At 41.9% G+C, this 18569-nt stretch overlaps 12 non-coding genes across 12 annotated transcripts; all 12 read left to right on the top strand.

Moving 5' to 3' along the window:
* The first annotated feature begins 19 nt into the window (after positions 1-19).
* LOC147873598 (5S ribosomal RNA) lies at positions 20-138 on the top strand. Its single transcript, XR_015535592.1, has one exon. It is a non-coding gene; the product is annotated as a 5S ribosomal RNA (ribosomal RNA).
* A 1256-nt stretch (positions 139-1394) lies between these two features.
* LOC147873597 (5S ribosomal RNA) lies at positions 1395-1513 on the top strand. The gene has a single exon (XR_015535680.1). It is a non-coding gene; the product is annotated as a 5S ribosomal RNA (ribosomal RNA).
* A 1255-nt stretch (positions 1514-2768) lies between these two features.
* On the top strand, positions 2769-2887 carry LOC147873596 (5S ribosomal RNA). Its single transcript, XR_015535618.1, has one exon. It is a non-coding gene; the product is annotated as a 5S ribosomal RNA (ribosomal RNA).
* A 4509-nt stretch (positions 2888-7396) lies between these two features.
* Positions 7397-7515, top strand: LOC147873595 (5S ribosomal RNA). Its single transcript, XR_015535633.1, has one exon. It is a non-coding gene; the product is annotated as a 5S ribosomal RNA (ribosomal RNA).
* A 1255-nt stretch (positions 7516-8770) lies between these two features.
* Positions 8771-8889, top strand: LOC147873594 (5S ribosomal RNA). The gene has a single exon (XR_015535617.1). It is a non-coding gene; the product is annotated as a 5S ribosomal RNA (ribosomal RNA).
* Positions 8890-10145: 1256 nt separating this feature from the next.
* On the top strand, positions 10146-10264 carry LOC147873593 (5S ribosomal RNA). The gene has a single exon (XR_015535632.1). It is a non-coding gene; the product is annotated as a 5S ribosomal RNA (ribosomal RNA).
* A 1256-nt stretch (positions 10265-11520) lies between these two features.
* On the top strand, positions 11521-11639 carry LOC147873592 (5S ribosomal RNA). Its single transcript, XR_015535631.1, has one exon. It is a non-coding gene; the product is annotated as a 5S ribosomal RNA (ribosomal RNA).
* Positions 11640-12895: 1256 nt separating this feature from the next.
* On the top strand, positions 12896-13014 carry LOC147873591 (5S ribosomal RNA). Its single transcript, XR_015535616.1, has one exon. It is a non-coding gene; the product is annotated as a 5S ribosomal RNA (ribosomal RNA).
* A 1256-nt stretch (positions 13015-14270) lies between these two features.
* Positions 14271-14389, top strand: LOC147873590 (5S ribosomal RNA). Its single transcript, XR_015535615.1, has one exon. It is a non-coding gene; the product is annotated as a 5S ribosomal RNA (ribosomal RNA).
* Positions 14390-15645: 1256 nt separating this feature from the next.
* Positions 15646-15764, top strand: LOC147873589 (5S ribosomal RNA). Its single transcript, XR_015535614.1, has one exon. It is a non-coding gene; the product is annotated as a 5S ribosomal RNA (ribosomal RNA).
* A 1256-nt stretch (positions 15765-17020) lies between these two features.
* LOC147873588 (5S ribosomal RNA) lies at positions 17021-17139 on the top strand. Its single transcript, XR_015535612.1, has one exon. It is a non-coding gene; the product is annotated as a 5S ribosomal RNA (ribosomal RNA).
* Positions 17140-18395: 1256 nt separating this feature from the next.
* On the top strand, positions 18396-18514 carry LOC147873587 (5S ribosomal RNA). Its single transcript, XR_015535611.1, has one exon. It is a non-coding gene; the product is annotated as a 5S ribosomal RNA (ribosomal RNA).
* The last annotated feature ends 55 nt before the right edge of the window (positions 18515-18569 follow it).

The following is an 18569-nucleotide window of genomic DNA, read 5'->3' as shown; positions in this document are numbered from 1 at the left end:
TAACTCAGTCAAATCTAATGCCAACGGCCATACCATGCTGAAAACACCGGTTCTCGTCTGATCACCGCAGTTAAGCAGCATTGGGCGTGGTTAGTACTTGGATGGGTGACCGCTTGGGAACACCACGTGCTGTTGGCTTCATTTTTTTTATTTTGCTTTTTTCTTTAATAACTGCAGCCAGCATGTCGGCGTCGTTGGGACTGCTCCCAAACTACCTATTTGCCGAAATGATTGCATTGTTTGATTATGGCTTTTTCTAAAAAAATTCCTTTGTGTTGCCTAATCGTTTCTCAGTAAGTGCACTCGAGCCTAGCCAGTTTGTTCCGCGATTATCGAAGACGCAATGAAACGCGTGAATGAGTGTTGGGAGATACCTGTCGAGCAAATGAGGTAATTTTCCTCACCGCAGTATCTTTGTGTGAAATTTTGCCGTCCAGGTGGTGGGATGGTCTACTTCCGGAAAAAGGAGGGCAAACACGAAAGATGTGAGACGGGACATCTCCGAGTTAAGGTACACAGCGCTTGTCCAATACTTGGAGGGGTGAACATTATATGAATTCCTTTTTTTTCTCTTCGGGGGTATAATCAGATAAACACAGAAGGCAAGGGGGTTAGGCGCCTGTCATTTGCTTCATGTTATTTCAAAATTTAGTCTAGGATAATTTATATTTGAATGTAATTTTCCCTCCTAAAATTAACACACCTTTCAAGAAAGGCTTCAGACTGTGGGTCTCGTCGTTAAGATACAAAGCGACTGTCCGTCACTTGGAGGGGTGAACGTTTTACTAAATTTTTTTTTTTCTTTTACAGAATGCCTAAAGTTAGTCATAGAAAGTAAAGCTGCACAGGCGTCTATCAGTAGTTGACTTTAGATCGCAGACGAATACTAGGTGAAAGTTCAGCTTGGATGGTTTGTTATCCTACTGTGTCGGGCAGTGTTCCAAGTGCCGGCGAATACGTACTTGTTCTAGCAAGACCATATCGTGTATAGACTGAAATACTCTTTTGTGTCTTGGCGTTGTATATTATTCATCGGCCACTGGGCAGCTCCTGATTTACACCCACCGAGAGAGTCAACTGTGATTTTCTCCTGCAACGGTATTTAGAAAATCATTATTTCAGCAAGGAACCACTCGGCCAGGTAAAATCTGTCTGCCGTATATTTATACTTATGTCCATGTATTTTATATTGGGAATTTTGAGGAAGTCATCCGAGGTGAATCTTTCAGGGTTCGGCCCTGTATTTGTTAGTGGTATCGACTTTAGAAGCTGGAAGTGTCGTTTTCTAAAGATAATCAGCAATCCATTCTCTTACTATTTTGAAATTCAATTGATTTGGTTATGCAGGAAATAAGGAATGGACTTGTTACAGGAGTAACTCTGTCAAATCTAATGCCAACGGCCATACCACGCTGAAAACACCGGTTCTCGTCTGATCACCGCAGTTAAGCAGCATTGGGCGTTTTTAGTACTTGGATGGGTGACCGCTTGGGAACACCACGTGCTGTTGGCTTCATTTTTTTATTTTGCTTTTTTCTTTAATAACTGCAGCCAGCATGTCGGCGTCGTTGGGACTGCTCCCAAACTACCTATTTGCCGAAATGATTGCATTGTTTGATTATGGCTTTTTCTAAAAAAATTCCTTTTTGTTGCCTTATCGTTTCTCAGTAAGTGCACTCGAGCCTAGCCAGTTTGTTCCGCGATTATCGAAGACGCAATGAAACGCGTGAATGAGTGTTGGGAGATACCTGTCGAGCAAATGAGTTAATTTTCCTCACCGCAGTATCTCAGTATGAAATTTTGCCGTCCAGGTGGTGGGATGGTCTACTTCCGGAAAAAGGAGGGCAACCACGAAAGATGTGAGACGGGACATCTCCGAGTTAAGGTACACAGCGCTTGTCCAATACTTGGAGGGGTGAACATTATATGAATTCCTTTTTTTTCTCTCCGGGGGTATAATCAGATAAACACAGAAGGCAAGGGGGTTAGGCGCCTGTCATTTGCTTCATGTTATTTCAAAATTTAGTCTAGGATAATTTATATTTGAATGTAATTTTCCCTCCTAAAATTAACACACCTTTCAAGAAAGGCTTCAGACTGTGGGTCTCGTCGTTAAGATACAAAGCGACTGTCCGTCACTTGGAGGGGTGAACGTTTTACTAAAATTTTTTTTTTCTTTTACAGAATGCCTAAAGATAGTCATAGAAAGTAAAGCTGCACAGGCGTCTATCAGTAGTTGACTTTAGATCGCAGACGAATACTAGGTGAAAGTTCAGCTTGGATGGTTTGTTATCCTACTGTGTCGGGCAGTGTTCCAAGTGCCGGCGAATACGTACTTGTTCTAGCAAGACCATATCGTGTATAGACTGAAATACTCTTTTGTGTCTTGGCGTTGTATATTATTCATCGGCCACTGGGCAGCTCCTGATTTACACCCACCGAGAGAGTCAACTGTGATTTTCTCCTGCAACGGTATTTAGAAAATCATTATTTCAGCAAGGAACCACTCGGCCAGGTAAAATCTGTCTGCCGTATATTTCTACTTATGTCCATGTATTTTATATTGGGAATTTTGAGGAAGTCGTCCGAGGTGAATCTTTCAGGGTTCGGCCCTGTATTTGTTAGTGGTATCGACTTTAGAAGCTGGAAGTGTCGTTTTCTAAAGATAATCAGCAATCCGTTCTCTTACTATTTTGAAATTCAATTGATTTGGTTATGCAGGAAATAAGGAATGGACTTGTTATAGGAGTAACTCAGTCAAATCTAATGCCAACGGCCATACCATGCTGAAAACACCGGTTCTCGTCTGATCACCGCAGTTAAGCAGCATTGGGCGTGGTTAGTACTTGGATGGGTGACCGATTGGGAACACCACGTGCTGTTGGCTTCATTTTTTTTATTTTGCTTTTTTCTTTAATAACTGCAGCCAGCATGTCGGCGTCGTTGGGACTGCTCCCAAACTACCTATTTGCCGAAATGATTGCATTGTTTGATTATGGCTTTTTCTAAAAAAATTCCTTTGTGTTGCCTAATCGTTTCTCAGTAAGTGCACTCGAGCCTAGCCAGTTTGTTCCGCGATTATCGAAGACGCAATGAAACGCGTGAATGAGTGTTGGGAGATACCTGTCGAGCAAATGAGTTAATTTTCCTCACCGCAGTATCTCAGTATGAAATTTTGCCGTCCAGGTGGTGGGATGGTCTAACTAACTAACTAACTAGATGGCTTACCGAACCCGAAGGTTCATCACCGAATTAACCAAAGCCCTCCACCGGACCCTGTCCTGGGCCAACAAAATCCAGTTTCCTTCAACTCCTATCTCCCATAGATCCCGCCTGAGATTATCCTCCCATCTACGTCTAGGTCTCCCCAGCGGTCTCTTCCCTTCAGGTTTCCCAACCAGTACCCGGTGCACATCTCTTGTCCCATCCATGCGCGCTACATGTCCCGCCCATCTCACTCTTCTCGACTTAATCACCCTCACAATACTGGGGGAGCAGTACAGATTTTTAAGCTCGTCATTGTGCAGTTTTCTCCACGCCCCATCGTCTTCCCTCTTAGGCCCAAATATCCTCCTCAACACCCGATTCTCAAACACCTGCAATCTGTGTTCCTCCCTCTGAGTGAGAGACCATGTTTCGCACCCATACAAAACAACAGGCAAGATTATTGTTTTGTATACTTTAATTTTCAGGTTCTTAGAAATCAGACGGGAAGACAAAATATTTTGGACTGAGAAGTAGCAAGCATTTCCGGAATTTAGTCTCCTCCTAACTTCCTCACAAGTATCATTTTGATTTGTTATTGTTGTTCCCAAATATTTGAACTTTGTAACCCTTTCAAAGGATTTATTAGCTACCCTAAGATAATTTTGCCCGCCTGTCTTCTGATGACGAGATACTAACATGTACTTAGTTTTTTCTGAATTTACTTCCAGCCCCACTTGTCTACCAGCCTCTAGTAAAACTTCTGCGTTCCTCTTTATTGTATTTATATCGTCCCCCAATAAATTAACATCATCAGCATATGCCAATAGCTGATGTGTCCCGTTCAATTGCAAACCCTCCTGCCTACCTTGGACCTTCCTGATGGCGTATTCTAGCGCAAAGTTAAAGAGCAAGGGAGACAAAGCATCTCCTTGTTTTAGACCGTTCTTGATGAGGAATGTCTCAGATACATATTTACCTACTCGAATTTTGCTGCAGGTTTCATTTAAGCACATTTTTATTAGACCCACTAGCTTCTTTGGTATACCAAATTCAATAAGAATATTATATAGCACTTCTCTCTTCACAGAGTCATAGGCTTTTTTGAAATCTATAAATAACTGATGTACAGTCCCACCGAACTCCCATTTTTTCTCTAGTATCTGACGAATGCAAAAGATCTGATCAATCGTTGATCTGTTTCGTCTGAACCCACACTGATGATCCCCAATAGTTTCATTCGCATATGGAGTTAATCTTGCCAAAAGAATGTTGGATAGAATTTTGTATGAGGTTGATAGCAGCGATATTCCTCGGTAATTACCACACTCAGTCTTGTCCCCCTTCTTATAAATAGGAATAATTATGGATTCCTTCCATTGATGTGGCATCTCTTCCTTATCCCAAATTAACTGAATAAGCTTATGGATCCTCATATGCAACCCTTTGCCACCTGCTTTAATTAATTCGGCCGGAATCTGATCAATTCCTGGAGATTTATAACTTTTCAACTTCCCAATGGCTAGTTCCACTTCATCTAAGCTAGGTTCTGGCACCAACAGTTCAGCTGTATGCATTTTAATCTGTATAATATCACCAGTATTATGAACATTTAAGAGCTCGCTAAAGAAATTTTTCCACCTATTCACAATTTTTATTTGATCTGCAAGCAAATTGCCACTATCATCCTTTACCAAATTAGTCTGGGGTTGATATCCTTTCTTAAAGTTATTAATGCCTCTGTACAGGTCTCTGATGTTTTTTTCCTTATTATTTGTCTCAAGTTCAGCAATTTTGCCCTTCAGGTATTCCCTTTTCTTAGTCCTAAAGGTTCTACTAGCCTCACGTCTCACGTTACATAGATTATCCGCATTTGTTTTGTTTGGGTTCTGCAACCATTGAAATTTTGTTTGCTTCCTTCGATCTATTAATTTTGAACATTCTTCATCAAACCACGGTTTATTTTGCTTTCTCCTGTAGTATCCTAGTTTCTCTTTTGCTGAAATTTTGATGCAGTTTCTGACATTTTCCCACTCCCTGTTGATGTCCACACTTTCATTATCCTCATTTGTCTCTAAAATTTGAAACCTATTCGAAATTTCAACTTGATGTTGTTCCTTTGCCTCTCCCTCACTTAATTTTTTCAAATCAAATCTTTCTGTGTCAAAATTTTGTTTAGTTCGTCTACTTACTGAAAGCCGCTCCCTCACTTTTGCTACCACCAGATAATGATCAGTGTCGCAATCTGCTCCTCTGAATGATCTCACATCAATTACATTTGTCTGCCTTCTCTTATCTACTAAAACATGATCTATTTGATTGTGTGTTCTGCCATCTGGGGAAGTCCAAGTGTATTTATGAACATCACGGTGTGGAAATTTTGTACTTTTTACAATTAAATCTTTTGACGTAGCGAAGGTCACTGCTCTGACGCCATTATCATTACTAAGTGCATGGAGACTCTCGCTGCCTATTGTGGGTTTGAAGACATCCTCCCTCCCAATTTTTGCATTGAAATCTCCTAGCAGAATTTTCATGTGATACTTGCCAAATGTATCAAATACTGATTCCAATTCTTCATAAAAGCTATCCTTGATATCATCGCTTTTGTCTTCAGTTGGGGCATGAACATTAAGGACAATGATGTCGCACCAACGTCCTTCCAAAATTACGTAAGACAACCTGTCACTAACAAATTCTACTCTCTTAACTGCTGCCCTAATTCTGCTATGAACAAAAAAACCCGTCCCTAGCTGATGATTGTCATTCCCCTTTCCATAGAAAAATGTAAAATTGTCCACTGGGATCGTGCCCTCCCCCTCCCATCGCACTTCCTGCACTGCCACTAAGTCTAACTTATAATTACCTAATTCCCTACACACTGATTTCAGTGCCCCAGCCCTATAGAGGCTCCTAATGTTCCAGGTACCAAATCTCATGTCCTTTTTCAATTGCCGTGGTCGTGCCCAAGAGTCCGTCCTGATCCGAGGCTTGGTTGATTTTTTCGTAACACATATTTTTTTTAAAGGGGAAAGGTTGTTAGCCCTACACCCAACCCCCAACCTGGAGGACCAGGGTATCACTCTTAGTCTAGCGCATCTCCTTAGACCTGTCCGGCTTGGGTGACCCTACCATGAGCCGAAGTTCAGGCCGGCATAGCCCTAAGGGTCATTTGAGCACGCAAGCCTCCTCACCCGGCAGATTGCCTTCGACAAGGTGGTGATACCTTCGAGAAGGGGTGGGATGGTCTACTTCCGGAAAAAGGAGGGCAACCACGAAAGATGTGAGACGGGACATCTCCGAGTTAAGGTACACAGCGCTTGTCTAATACTTGGAGGGGTGAACATTATATGAATTCCTTTTTTTTCTCTCCGGGGGTATAATCAGATAAACACAGAAGGCAAGGGGGTTAGGCGCCTGTCATTTGCTTCATGTTATTTCAAAATTTAGTCTAGGATAATTTATATTTGAATGTAATTTTCCCTCCTAAAATTAACACACCTTTCAAGAAAGGCTTCAGACTGTGGGTCTCGTCGTTAAGATACAAAGCGACTGTCCGTCACTTGGAGGGGTGAACGTTTTACTAAAATTTTTTTTTTCTTTTACAGAATGCCTAAAGATAGTCATAGAAAGTAAAGCTGCACAGGCGTCTATCAGTAGTTGACTTTAGATCGCAGACGAATACTAGGTGAAAGTTCAGCTTGGATGGTTTGTTATCCTACTGTGTCGGGCAGTGTTCCAAGTGCCGGCGAATACGTACTTGTTCTAGCAAGACCATATCGTGTATAGACTGAAATACTCTTTTGTGTCTTGGCGTTGTATATTATTCATCGGCCACTGGGCAGCTCCTGATTTACACCCACCGAGAGAGTCAACTGTGATTTTCTCCTGCAACGGTATTTAGAAAATCATTATTTCAGCAAGGAACCACTCGGCCAGGTAAAATCTGTCTGCCGTATATTTCTACTTATGTCCATGTATTTTATATTGGGAATTTTGAGGAAGTCGTCCGAGGTGAATCTTTCAGGGTTCGGCCCTGTATTTGTTAGTGGTATCGACTTTAGAAGCTGGAAGTGTCGTTTTCTAAAGATAATCAGCAATCCGTTCTCTTACTATTTTGAAATTCAATTGATTTGGTTATGCAGGAAATAAGGAATGGACTTGTTATAGGAGTAACTCAGTCAAATCTAATGCCAACGGCCATACCACGCTGAAAACACCGGTTCTCGTCTGATCACCGCAGTTAAGCAGCATTGGGCGTGGTTAGTACTTGGATGGGTGACCGCTTGGGAACACCACGTGCTGTTGGCTTCATTTTTTTTATTTTGCTTTTTTCTTTAATAACTGCAGCCAGCATGTCGGCGTCGTTGGGACTGCTCCCAAACTACCTATTTGCCGAAATGATTGCATTGTTTGATTATGGCTTTTTCTAAAAAAATTCCTTTGTGTTGCCTAATCGTTTCTCAGTAAGTGCACTCGAGCCTAGCCAGTTTGTTCCGCGATTATCGAAGACGCAATGAAACGCGTGAATGAGTGTTGGGAGATACCTGTCGAGCAAATGAGGTAATTTTCCTCACCGCAGTATCTCAGTGTGAAATTTTGCCGTCCAGGTGGTGGGATGGTCTACTTCCGGAAAAAGGAGGGCAACCACGAAAGATGTGAGACGGGACATCTCCGAGTTAAGATACACAGCGCTTGTCCAATACTTGGAGGAGTGAACATTATATGAATTCCTTTTTTTTCTCTCCGGGGGTATAATCAGATAAACACAGAAGGCAAGGGGGTTAGGCGCCTGTCATTTGCTTCATGTTATTTCAAAATTTAGTCTAGGATAATTTATATTTGAATGTAATTTTCCCTCCTAAAATTAACACACCTTTCAGGAAAGGCTTCAGACTGTGGGTCTCGTCGTTAAGATACAAAGCGAATGTCCGTCACTTGGAGGGGTGAACGTTTTACTAAAATTTTTTTTTCTTTTACAGAATGCCTAAAGATAGTCATAGAAAGTAAAGCTGCACAGGCGTCTATCAGTAGTTGACTTTAGATCGCAGACGAATACTAGGTGAAAGTTCAGCTTGGATGGTTTGTTATCCTACTGTGTCGGGCAGTGTTCCAAGTGCCGGCGAATACGTACTTGTTCTAGCAAGACCATATCGTGTATAGACTGAAATACTCTTTTGTGTCTTGGCGTTGTATATTATTCATCGGCCACTGGGCAGCTCCTGATTTACACCCACCGAGAGAGTCAACTGTGATTTTCTCCTGCAACGGTATTTAGAAAATCATTATTTCAGCAAGGAACCACTCGGCCAGGTAAAATCTGTCTGCCGTATATTTCTACTTATGTCCATGTATTTTATATTGGGAATTTTGAGGAAGTCGTTCGAGGTGAATCTTTCAGGGTTCGGCCCTGTATTTGTTAGTGGTATCGACTTTAGAAGCTGGAAGTGTCGTTTTCTAAAGATAATCAGCAATCCGTTCTCTTACTATTTTGAAATTCAATTGATTTGGTTATGCAGGAAATAAGGAATGGACTTGTTATAGGAGTAACTCAGTCAAATCTAATGCCAACGGCCATACCATGCTGAAAACACCGGTTCTCGTCTGATCACCGCAGTTAAGCAGCATTGGGCGTGGATAGTACTTGGATGGGTGACCGCTTGGGAACACCACGTGCTGTTGGCTTCATTTTTTTTATTTTGCTTTTTTCTTTAATAACTGCAGCCAGCATGTCGGCGTCGTTGGGACTGCTCCCAAACTACCTATTTGCCGAAATGATTGCATTGTTTGATTATGGCTTTTTCTAAAAAAATTCCTTTGTGTTGCCTAATCGTTTCTCAGTAAGTGCACTCGAGCCTAGCCAGTTTGTTCCGCGATTATCGAAGACGCAATGAAACGCGTGAATGAGTGTTGGGAGATACCTGTCGAGCAAATGAGGTAATTTTCCTCACCGCTGTATCTCAGTGTGAAATTTTGCCGTCCAGGTGGTGGGATGGTCTACTTCCGGAAAAAGGAGGGCAACCACGAAAGATGTGAGACGGGACATCTCCGAGTTAAGATACACAGCGCTTGTCCAATACTTGGAGGAGTGAACATTATATGAATTCCTTTTTTTTCTCTCCGGGGGTATAATCAGATAAACACAGAAGGCAAGGGGGTTAGGCGCCTGTCATTTGCTTCATGTTATTTCAAAATTTAGTCTAGGATAATTTATATTTGAATGTAATTTTCCCTCCTAAAATTAACACACCTTTCAGGAAAGGCTTCAGACTGTGGGTCTCGTCGTTAAGATACAAAGCGAATGTCCGTCACTTGGAGGGGTGAACGTTTTACTAAAATTTTTTTTTTCTTTTACAGAATGCCTAAAGTTAGTCATAGAAAGTAAAGCTGCACAGGCGTCTATCAGTAGTTGACTTTAGATCGCAGACGAATACTAGGTGAAAGTTCAGCTTGGATGGTTTGTTATCCTACTGTGTCGGGCAGTGTTCCAAGTGCCGGCGAATACGTACTTGTTCTAGCAAGACCATATCGTGTATAGACTGAAATACTCTTTTGTGTCTTGGCGTTGTATATTATTCATCGGCCACTGGGCAGCTCCTGATTTACACCCACCGAGAGAGTCAACTGTGATTTTCTCCTGCAACGGTATTTAGAAAATCATTATTTCAGCAAGGAACCACTCGGCCAGGTAAAATCTGTCTGCCGTATATTTCTACTTATGTCCATGTATTTTATATTGGGAATTTTGAGGAAGTCGTCCGAGGTGAATCTTTCAGGGTTCGGCCCTGTATTTGTTAGTGGTATCGACTTTAGAAGCTGGAAGTGTCGTTTTCTAAAGATAATCAGCAATCCGTTCTCTTACTATTTTGAAATTCAATTGATTTGGTTATGCAGGAAATAAGGAATGGACTTGTTACAGGAGTAACTCTGTCAAATCTAATGCCAACGGCCATACCACGCTGAAAACACCGGTTCTCGTCTGATCACCGCAGTTAAGCAGCATTGGGCGTGGTTAGTACTTGGATGGGTGACCGCTTGGGAACACCACGTGCTGTTGGCTTCATTTTTTTTATTTTGCTTTTTTCTTTAATAACTGCAGCCAGCATGTCGGCGTCGTTGGGACTGCTCCCAAACTACCTATTTGCCGAAATGATTGCATTGTTTGATTATGGCTTTTTCTAAAAAAATTCCTTTGTGTTGCCTAATCGTTTCTCAGTAAGTGCACTCGAGCCTAGCCAGTTTGTTCCGCGATTATCGAAGACGCAATGAAACGCGTGAATGAGTGTTGGGAGATACCTGTCGAGCAAATGAGGTAATTTTCCTCACCGCTGTATCTCAGTGTGAAATTTTGCCGTCCAGGTGGTGTGATGGTCTACTTCCGGGAAAAGGAGGGCAACCACGAAAGATGTGAGACGGGACATCTCCGAGTTAAGATACACAGCGCTTGTCCAATACTTGGAGGGATGAACATTATATCAATTCCTTTTTTTTCTCTCCGGGGGTATAATCAGATAAACACAGAAGGCAAGGGGGTTAGGCGCCTGTCATTTGCTTCATATTAATTCAAAATTTAGTCTAGGATAATTTATATTTGAATGTAATTTTCCCTCCTAAAATTAACACACCTTTCAGGAAAGGCTTCAGACTGTGGGTCTCGTCGTTAAGATACAAAGCGAATGTCCGTCACTTGGAGGGGTGAACGTTTTACTAAAATTTTTTTTTTCTTTTACAGAATGCCTAAAGATAGTCATAGAAAGTAAAGCTGCACAGGCGTCTATCAGTAGTTGACTTTAGATCGCAGACGAATACTAGGTGAAAGTTCAGCTTGGATGGTTTTTTATCCTACTGTGTCGGGCAGTGTTCCAAGTGCCGGCGAATACGTACTTGTTCTAGCAAGACCATATCGTGTATAGACTGAAATACTCTTTTGTGTCTTGGCGTTGTATATTATTCATCGGCCACTGGGCAGCTCCTGATTTACACCCACCGAGAGAGTCAACTGTGATTTTCTCCTGCAACGGTATTTAGAAAATCATTATTTCAGCAAGGAACCACTCGGCCAGGTAAAATCTGTCTGCCGTATATTTCTACTTATGTCCATGTATTTTATATTGGGAATTTTGAGGAAGTCGTCCGAGGTGAATCTTTCAGGGTTCGGCCCTGTATTTGTTAGTGGTATCGACTTTAGAAGCTGGAAGTGTCGTTTTCTAAAGATAATCAGCAATCCGTTCTCTTACTATTTTGAAATTCAATTGATTTGGTTATGCAGGAAATAAGGAATGGACTTGTTATAGGAGTAACTCAGTCAAATCTAATGCCAACGGCCATACCACGCTGAAAACACCGGTTCTCGTCTGATCACCGCAGTTAAGCAGCATTGGGCGTGGTTAGTACTTGGATGGGTGACCGCTTGGGAACACCACGTGCTGTTGGCTTCATTTTTTTTATTTTGCTTTTTTCTTTAATAACTGCAGCCAGCATGTCGGCGTCGTTGGGACTGCTCCCAAACTACCTATTTGCCGAAATGATTGCATTGTTTGATTATGGCTTTTTCTAAAAAAATTCCTTTGTGTTGCCTAATCGTTTCTCAGTAAGTGCACTCGAGCCTAGCCAGTTTGTTCCGCGATTATCGAAGACGCAATGAAACGCGTGAATGAGTGTTGGGAGATACCTGTCGAGCAAATGAGGTAATTTTCCTCACCGCAGTATCTCAGTGTGAAATTTTGCCGTCCAGGTGGTGGGATGGTCTACTTCCGGAAAAAGGAGGGCAACCACGAAAGATGTGAGACGGGACATCTCCGAGTTAAGATACACAGCGCTTGTCCAATACTTGGAGGAGTGAACATTATATGAATTCCTTTTTTTTCTCTCCGGGGGTATAATCAGATAAACACAGAAGGCAAGGGGGTTAGGCGCCTGTCATTTGCTTCATGTTATTTCAAAATTTAGTCTAGGATAATTTATATTTGAATGTAATTTTCCCTCCTAAAATTAACACACCTTTCAGGAAAGGCTTCAGACTGTGGGTCTCGTCGTTAAGATACAAAGCGAATGTCCGTCACTTGGAGGGGTGAACGTTTTACTAAAATTTTTTTTTTCTTTTACAGAATGCCTAAAGATAGTCATAGAAAGTAAAGCTGCACAGGCGTCTATCAGTAGTTGACTTTAGATCGCAGACGAATACTAGGTGAAAGTTCAGCTTGGATTTTTTGTTATCCTACTGTGTCGGGCAGTGTTCCAAGTGCCGGCGAATACGTACTTGTTCTAGCAAGACCATATCGTGTATAGACTGAAATACTCTTTTGTGTCTTGGCGTTGTATATTATTCATCGGCCACTGGGCAGCTCCTGATTTACACCCACCGAGAGAGTCAACTGTGATTTTCTCCTGCAACGGTATTTAGAAAATCATTATTTCAGCAAGGAACCACTCGGCCAGGTAAAATCTGTCTGCCGTATATTTCTACTTATGTCCATGTATTTTATATTGGGAATTTTGAGGAAGTCGTCCGAGGTGAATCTTTCAGGGTTCGGCCCTGTATTTGTTAGTGGTATCGACTTTAGAAGCTGGAAGTGTCGTTTTCTAAAGATAATCAGCAATCCGTTCTCTTACTATTTTGAAATTCAATTGATTTGGTTATGCAGGAAATAAGGAATGGACTTGTTATAGGAGTAACTCAGTCAAATCTAATGCCAACGGCCATACCATGCTGAAAACACCGGTTCTCGTCTGATCACCGCAGTTAAGCAGCATTGGGCGTGGATAGTACTTGGATGGGTGACCGCTTGGGAACACCACGTGCTGTTGGCTTCATTTTTTTTATTTTGCTTTTTTCTTTAATAACTGCAGCCAGCATGTCGGCGTCGTTGGGACTGCTCCCAAACTACCTATTTGCCGAAATGATTGCATTGTTTGATTATGGCTTTTTCTAAAAAAATTCCTTTGTGTTGCCTAATCGTTTCTCAGTAAGTGCACTCGAGCCTAGCCAGTTTGTTCCGCGATTATCGAAGACGCAATGAAACGCGTGAATGAGTGTTGGGAGATACCTGTCGAGCAAATGAGGTAATTTTCCTCACCGCTGTATCTCAGTGTGAAATTTTGCCGTCCAGGTGGTGGGATGGTCTACTTCCGGAAAAAGGAGGGCAACCACGAAAGATGTGAGACGGGACATCTCCGAGTTAAGATACACAGCGCTTGTCCAATACTTGGAGGAGTGAACATTATATGAATTCCTTTTTTTTCTCTCCGGGGGTATAATCAGATAAACACAGAAGGCAAGGGGGTTAGGCGCCTGTCATTTGCTTCATGTTATTTCAAAATTTAGTCTAGGATAATTTATATTTGAATGTAATTTTCCCTCCTAAAATTAACACACCTTTCAGGAAAGGCTTCAGACTGTGGGTCTCGTCGTTAAGATACAAAGCGAATGTCCGTCACTTGGAGGGGTGAACGTTTTACTAAAATTTTTTTTTTCTTTTACAGAATGCCTAAAGTTAGTCATAGAAAGTAAAGCTGCACAGGCGTCTATCAGTAGTTGACTTTAGATCGCAGACGAATACTAGGTGAAAGTTCAGCTTGGATGGTTTGTTATCCTACTGTGTCGGGCAGTGTTCCAAGTGCCGGCGAATACGTACTTGTTCTAGCAAGACCATATCGTGTATAGACTGAAATACTCTTTTGTGTCTTGGCGTTGTATATTATTCATCGGCCACTGGGCAGCTCCTGATTTACACCCACCGAGAGAGTCAACTGTGATTTTCTCCTGCAACGGTATTTAGAAAATCATTATTTCAGCAAGGAACCACTCGGCCAGGTAAAATCTGTCTGCCGTATATTTCTACTTATGTCCATGTATTTTATATTGGGAATTTTGAGGAAGTCGTCCGAGGTGAATCTTTCAGGGTTCGGCCCTGTATTTGTTAGTGGTATCGACTTTAGAAGCTGGAAGTGTCGTTTTCTAAAGATAATCAGCAATCCGTTCTCTTACTATTTTGAAATTCAATTGATTTGGTTATGCAGGAAATAAGGAATGGACTTGTTATAGGAGTAACTCAGTCAAATCTAATGCCAACGGCCATACCATGCTGAAAACACCGGTTCTCGTCTGATCACCGCAGTTAAGCAGCATTGGGCGTGGATAGTACTTGGATGGGTGACCGCTTGGGAACACCACGTGCTGTTGGCTTCATTTTTTTTATTTTGCTTTTTTCTTTAATAACTGCAGCCAGCATGTCGGCGTCGTTGGGACTGCTCCCAAACTACCTATTTGCCGAAATGATTGCATTGTTTGATTATGGCTTTTTCTAAAAAAATTCCTTTGTGTTGCCTAATCGTTTCTCAGTAAGTGCACTCGAGCCTAGCCAGTTTGTTCCGCGATTATCGAAGACGCAATGAAACGCGTGAATGAGTGTTGGGAGATACCTGTCGAGCAAATGAGGTAATTTTCCTCACCGCTGTATCTCAGTGTGAAATTTTGCCGTCCAGGTGGTGGGATGGTCTACTTCCGGAAAAAGGAGGGCAACCACGAAAGATGTGAGACGGGACATCTCCGAGTTAAGATACACAGCGCTTGTCCAATACTTGGAGGAGTGAACATTATATGAATTCCTTTTTTTTCTCTCCGGGGGTATAATCAGATAAACACAGAAGGCAAGGGGGTTAGGCGCCTGTCATTTGCTTCATGTTATTTCAAAATTTAGTCTAGGATAATTTATATTTGAATGTAATTTTCCCTCCTAAAATTAACACACCTTTCAGGAAAGGCTTCAGACTGTGGGTCTCGTCGTTAAGATACAAAGCGAATGTCCGTCACTTGGAGGGGTGAACGTTTTACTAAAATTTTTTTTTTCTTTTACAGAATGCCTAAAGTTAGTCATAGAAAGTAAAGCTGCACAGGCGTCTATCAGTAGTTGACTTTAGATCGCAGACGAATACTAGGTGAAAGTTCAGCTTGGATGGTTTGTTATCCTACTGTGTCGGGCAGTGTTCCAAGTGCCGGCGAATACGTACTTGTTCTAGCAAGACCATATCGTGTATAGACTGAAATACTCTTTTGTGTCTTGGCGTTGTATATTATTCATCGGCCACTGGGCAGCTCCTGATTTACACCCACCGAGAGAGTCAACTGTGATTTTCTCCTGCAACGGTATTTAGAAAATCATTATTTCAGCAAGGAACCACTCGGCCAGGTAAAATCTGTCTGCCGTATATTTCTACTTATGTCCATGTATTTTATATTGGGAATTTTGAGGAAGTCGTCCGAGGTGAATCTTTCAGGGTTCGGCCCTGTATTTGTTAGTGGTATCGACTTTAGAAGCTGGAAGTGTCGTTTTCTAAAGATAATCAGCAATCCGTTCTCTTACTATTTTGAAATTCAATTGATTTGGTTATGCAGGAATTAAGGAATGGACTTGTTATAGGAGTAACTCAGTCGAATCTAATGCCAACGGCCATACCATGCTGAAAACACCGGTTCTCGTCTGATCACCGCAGTTAAGCAGCATTGGGCGTGGATAGTACTTGGATGGGTGACCGCTTGGGAACACCACGTGCTGTTGGCTTCATTTTTTTTATTTTGCTTTTTTCTTTAATAACTGCAGCCAGCATGTCGGCGTCGTTGGGACTGCTCCCAAACTACCTATTTGCCGAAATGATTGCATTGTTTGATTATGGCTTTTTCTAAAAAAATTCCTTTGTGTTGCCTAATCGTTTCTCAGTAAGTGCACTCGAGCCTAGCCAGTTTGTTCCGCGATTATCGAAGACGCAATGAAACGCGTGAATGAGTGTTGGGAGATACCTGTCGAGCAAATGAGGTAATTTTCCTCACCGCTGTATCTCAGTGTGAAATTTTGCCGTCCAGGTGGTGGGATGGTCTACTTCCGGAAAAAGGAGGGCAACCACGAAAGATGTGAGACGGGACATCTCCGAGTTAAGATACACAGCGCTTGTCCAATACTTGGAGGGGTGAACATTATATGAATTCCTTTTTTTTCTCTCCGGGGGTATAATCAGATAAACACAGAAGGCAAGGGGGTTAGGCGCCTGTCATTTGCTTCATGTTATTTCAAAATTTAGTCTAGGATAATTTATATTTGAATGTAATTTTCCCTCCTAAAATTAACACACCTTTCAGGAAAGGCTTCAGACTGTGGGTCTCGTCGTTAAGATACAAAGCGAATGTCCGTCACTTGGAGGGGTGAACGTTTTACTAAAATTTTTTTTTTCTTTTACAGAATGCCTAAAGATAGTCATAGAAAGTAAAGCTGCACAGGCGTCTATCAGTAGTTGACTTTAGATCGCAGACGAATACTAGGTGAAAGTTCAGCTTGGATTTTTTGTTATCCTACTGTGTCGGGCAGTGTTCCAAGTGCCGGCGAATACGTACTTGTTCTAGCAAGACCATATCGTGTATAGACTGAAATACTCTTTTGTGTCTTGGCGTTGTATATTATTCATCGGCCACTGGGCAGCTCCTGATTTACACCCACCGAGAGAGTCAACTGTGATTTTCTCCTGCAACGGTATTTAGAAAATCATTATTTCAGCAAGGAACCACTCGGCCAGGTAAAATCTGTCTGCCGTATATTTCTACTTATGTCCATGTATTTTATATTGGGAATTTTGAGGAAGTCGTCCGAGGTGAATCTTTCAGGGTTCGGCCCTGTATTTGTTAGTGGTATCGACTTTAGAAGCTGGAAGTGTCGTTTTCTAAAGATAATCAGCAATCCGTTCTCTTACTATTTTGAAATTCAATTGATTTGGTTATGCAGGAAATAAGGAATGGACTTGTTATAGGAGTAACTCAGTCAAATCTAATGCCAACGGCCATACCATGCTGAAAACACCGGTTCTCGTCTGATCACCGCAGTTAAGCAGCATTGGGCGTGGATAGTACTTGGATGGGTGACCGCTTGGGAACACCACGTGCTGTTGGCTTCATTTTTTTTATTTTGCTTTTTTCTTTAATAACTGCAGCCAGCATGTCGGCGTCGTTGGGACTGCTCCCAAACTACCTATTTGCCGAAATGATTGCATTGTTTGATTATGGCTTTTTCTAAAAAAATTCCTTTGTGTTGCCTAATCGTTTCTCAGTAAGTGCACTCGAGCCTAGCCAGTTTGTTCCGCGATTATCGAAGACGCAATGAAACGCGTGAATGAGTGTTGGGATATACCTGTCGAGCAAATGAGGTAATTTTCCTCACCGCAGTATCTCAGTATGAAATTTTGCCGTCCAGGTGGTGGGATGGTCTACTTCCGGAAAAAGGAGGGCAACCACGAAAGATGTGAGACGGGACATCTCCGAGTTAAGATACACAGCGCTTGTCCAATACTTGGAGGAGTGAACATTATATGAATTCCTTTTTTTTCTCTCCGGGGGTATAATCAGATAAACACAGAAGGCAAGGGGGTTAGGCGCCTGTCATTTGCTTCATGTTATTTCAAAATTTAGTAGAGGATAATTTATATTTGAATGTAATTTTCCCTCCTAAAATTAACACACCTTTCAGGAAAGGCTTCAGACTGTGGGTCTCGTCGTTAAGATACAAAGCGAATGTCCGTCACTTGGAGGGGTGAACGTTTTACTAAAATTTTTTTTTTCTTTTACAGAATGCCTAAAGATAGTCATAGAAAGTAAAGCTGCACAGGCGTCTATCAGTAGTTGACTTTAGATCGCAGACGAATACTAGGTGAAAGTTCAGCTTGGATGGTTTGTTATCCTACTGTGTCGGGCAGTGTTCCAAGTGCCGGCGAATACGTACTTGTTCTAGCAAGACCATATCGTGTATAGACTGAAATACTCTTTTGTGTCTTGGCGTTGTATATTATTCATCGGCCACTGGGCAGCTCCTGATTTACACCCACCGAGAGAGTCAACTGTGATTTTCTCCTGCAACGGTATTTAGAAAATCATTATTTCAGCAAGGAACCACTCGGCCAGGTAAAATCTGTCTGCCGTATATTTCTACTTATGTCCATGTATTTTATATTGGGAATTTTGAGGAAGTCGTCCGAGGTGAATCTTTCAGGGTTCGGCCCTGTATTTGTTAGTGGTATCGACTTTAGAAGCTGGAAGTGTCGTTTTCTAAAGATAATCAGCAATCCGTTCTCTTACTATTTTGAAATTCAATTGATTTGGTTATGCAGGAAATAAGGAATGGACTTGTTATAGGAGTAACTCAGTCGAATCTAATGCCAACGGCCATACCATGCTGAAAACACCGGTTCTCGTCTGATCACCGCAGTTAAGCAGCATTGGGCGTGGATAGTACTTGGATGGGTGACCGCTTGGGAACACCACGTGCTGTTGGCTTCATTTTTTTTATTTTGCTTTTTTCTTTAATAACTGCAGCCAGCATGTCGGCGTC

This window comes from Zootermopsis nevadensis, unplaced genomic scaffold, assembly GCF_977971745.1.
Source record: "Zootermopsis nevadensis isolate Lab colony 2312 unplaced genomic scaffold, Znev_1.0 Znev_ptg000017l, whole genome shotgun sequence".
Taxonomy (NCBI): Eukaryota; Metazoa; Arthropoda; class Insecta; order Blattodea; family Termopsidae; genus Zootermopsis; species Zootermopsis nevadensis.
The sequence above is the reverse complement of the archived record's forward strand: the minus strand, read 5'-3'. Positions and strand labels throughout refer to the sequence as shown.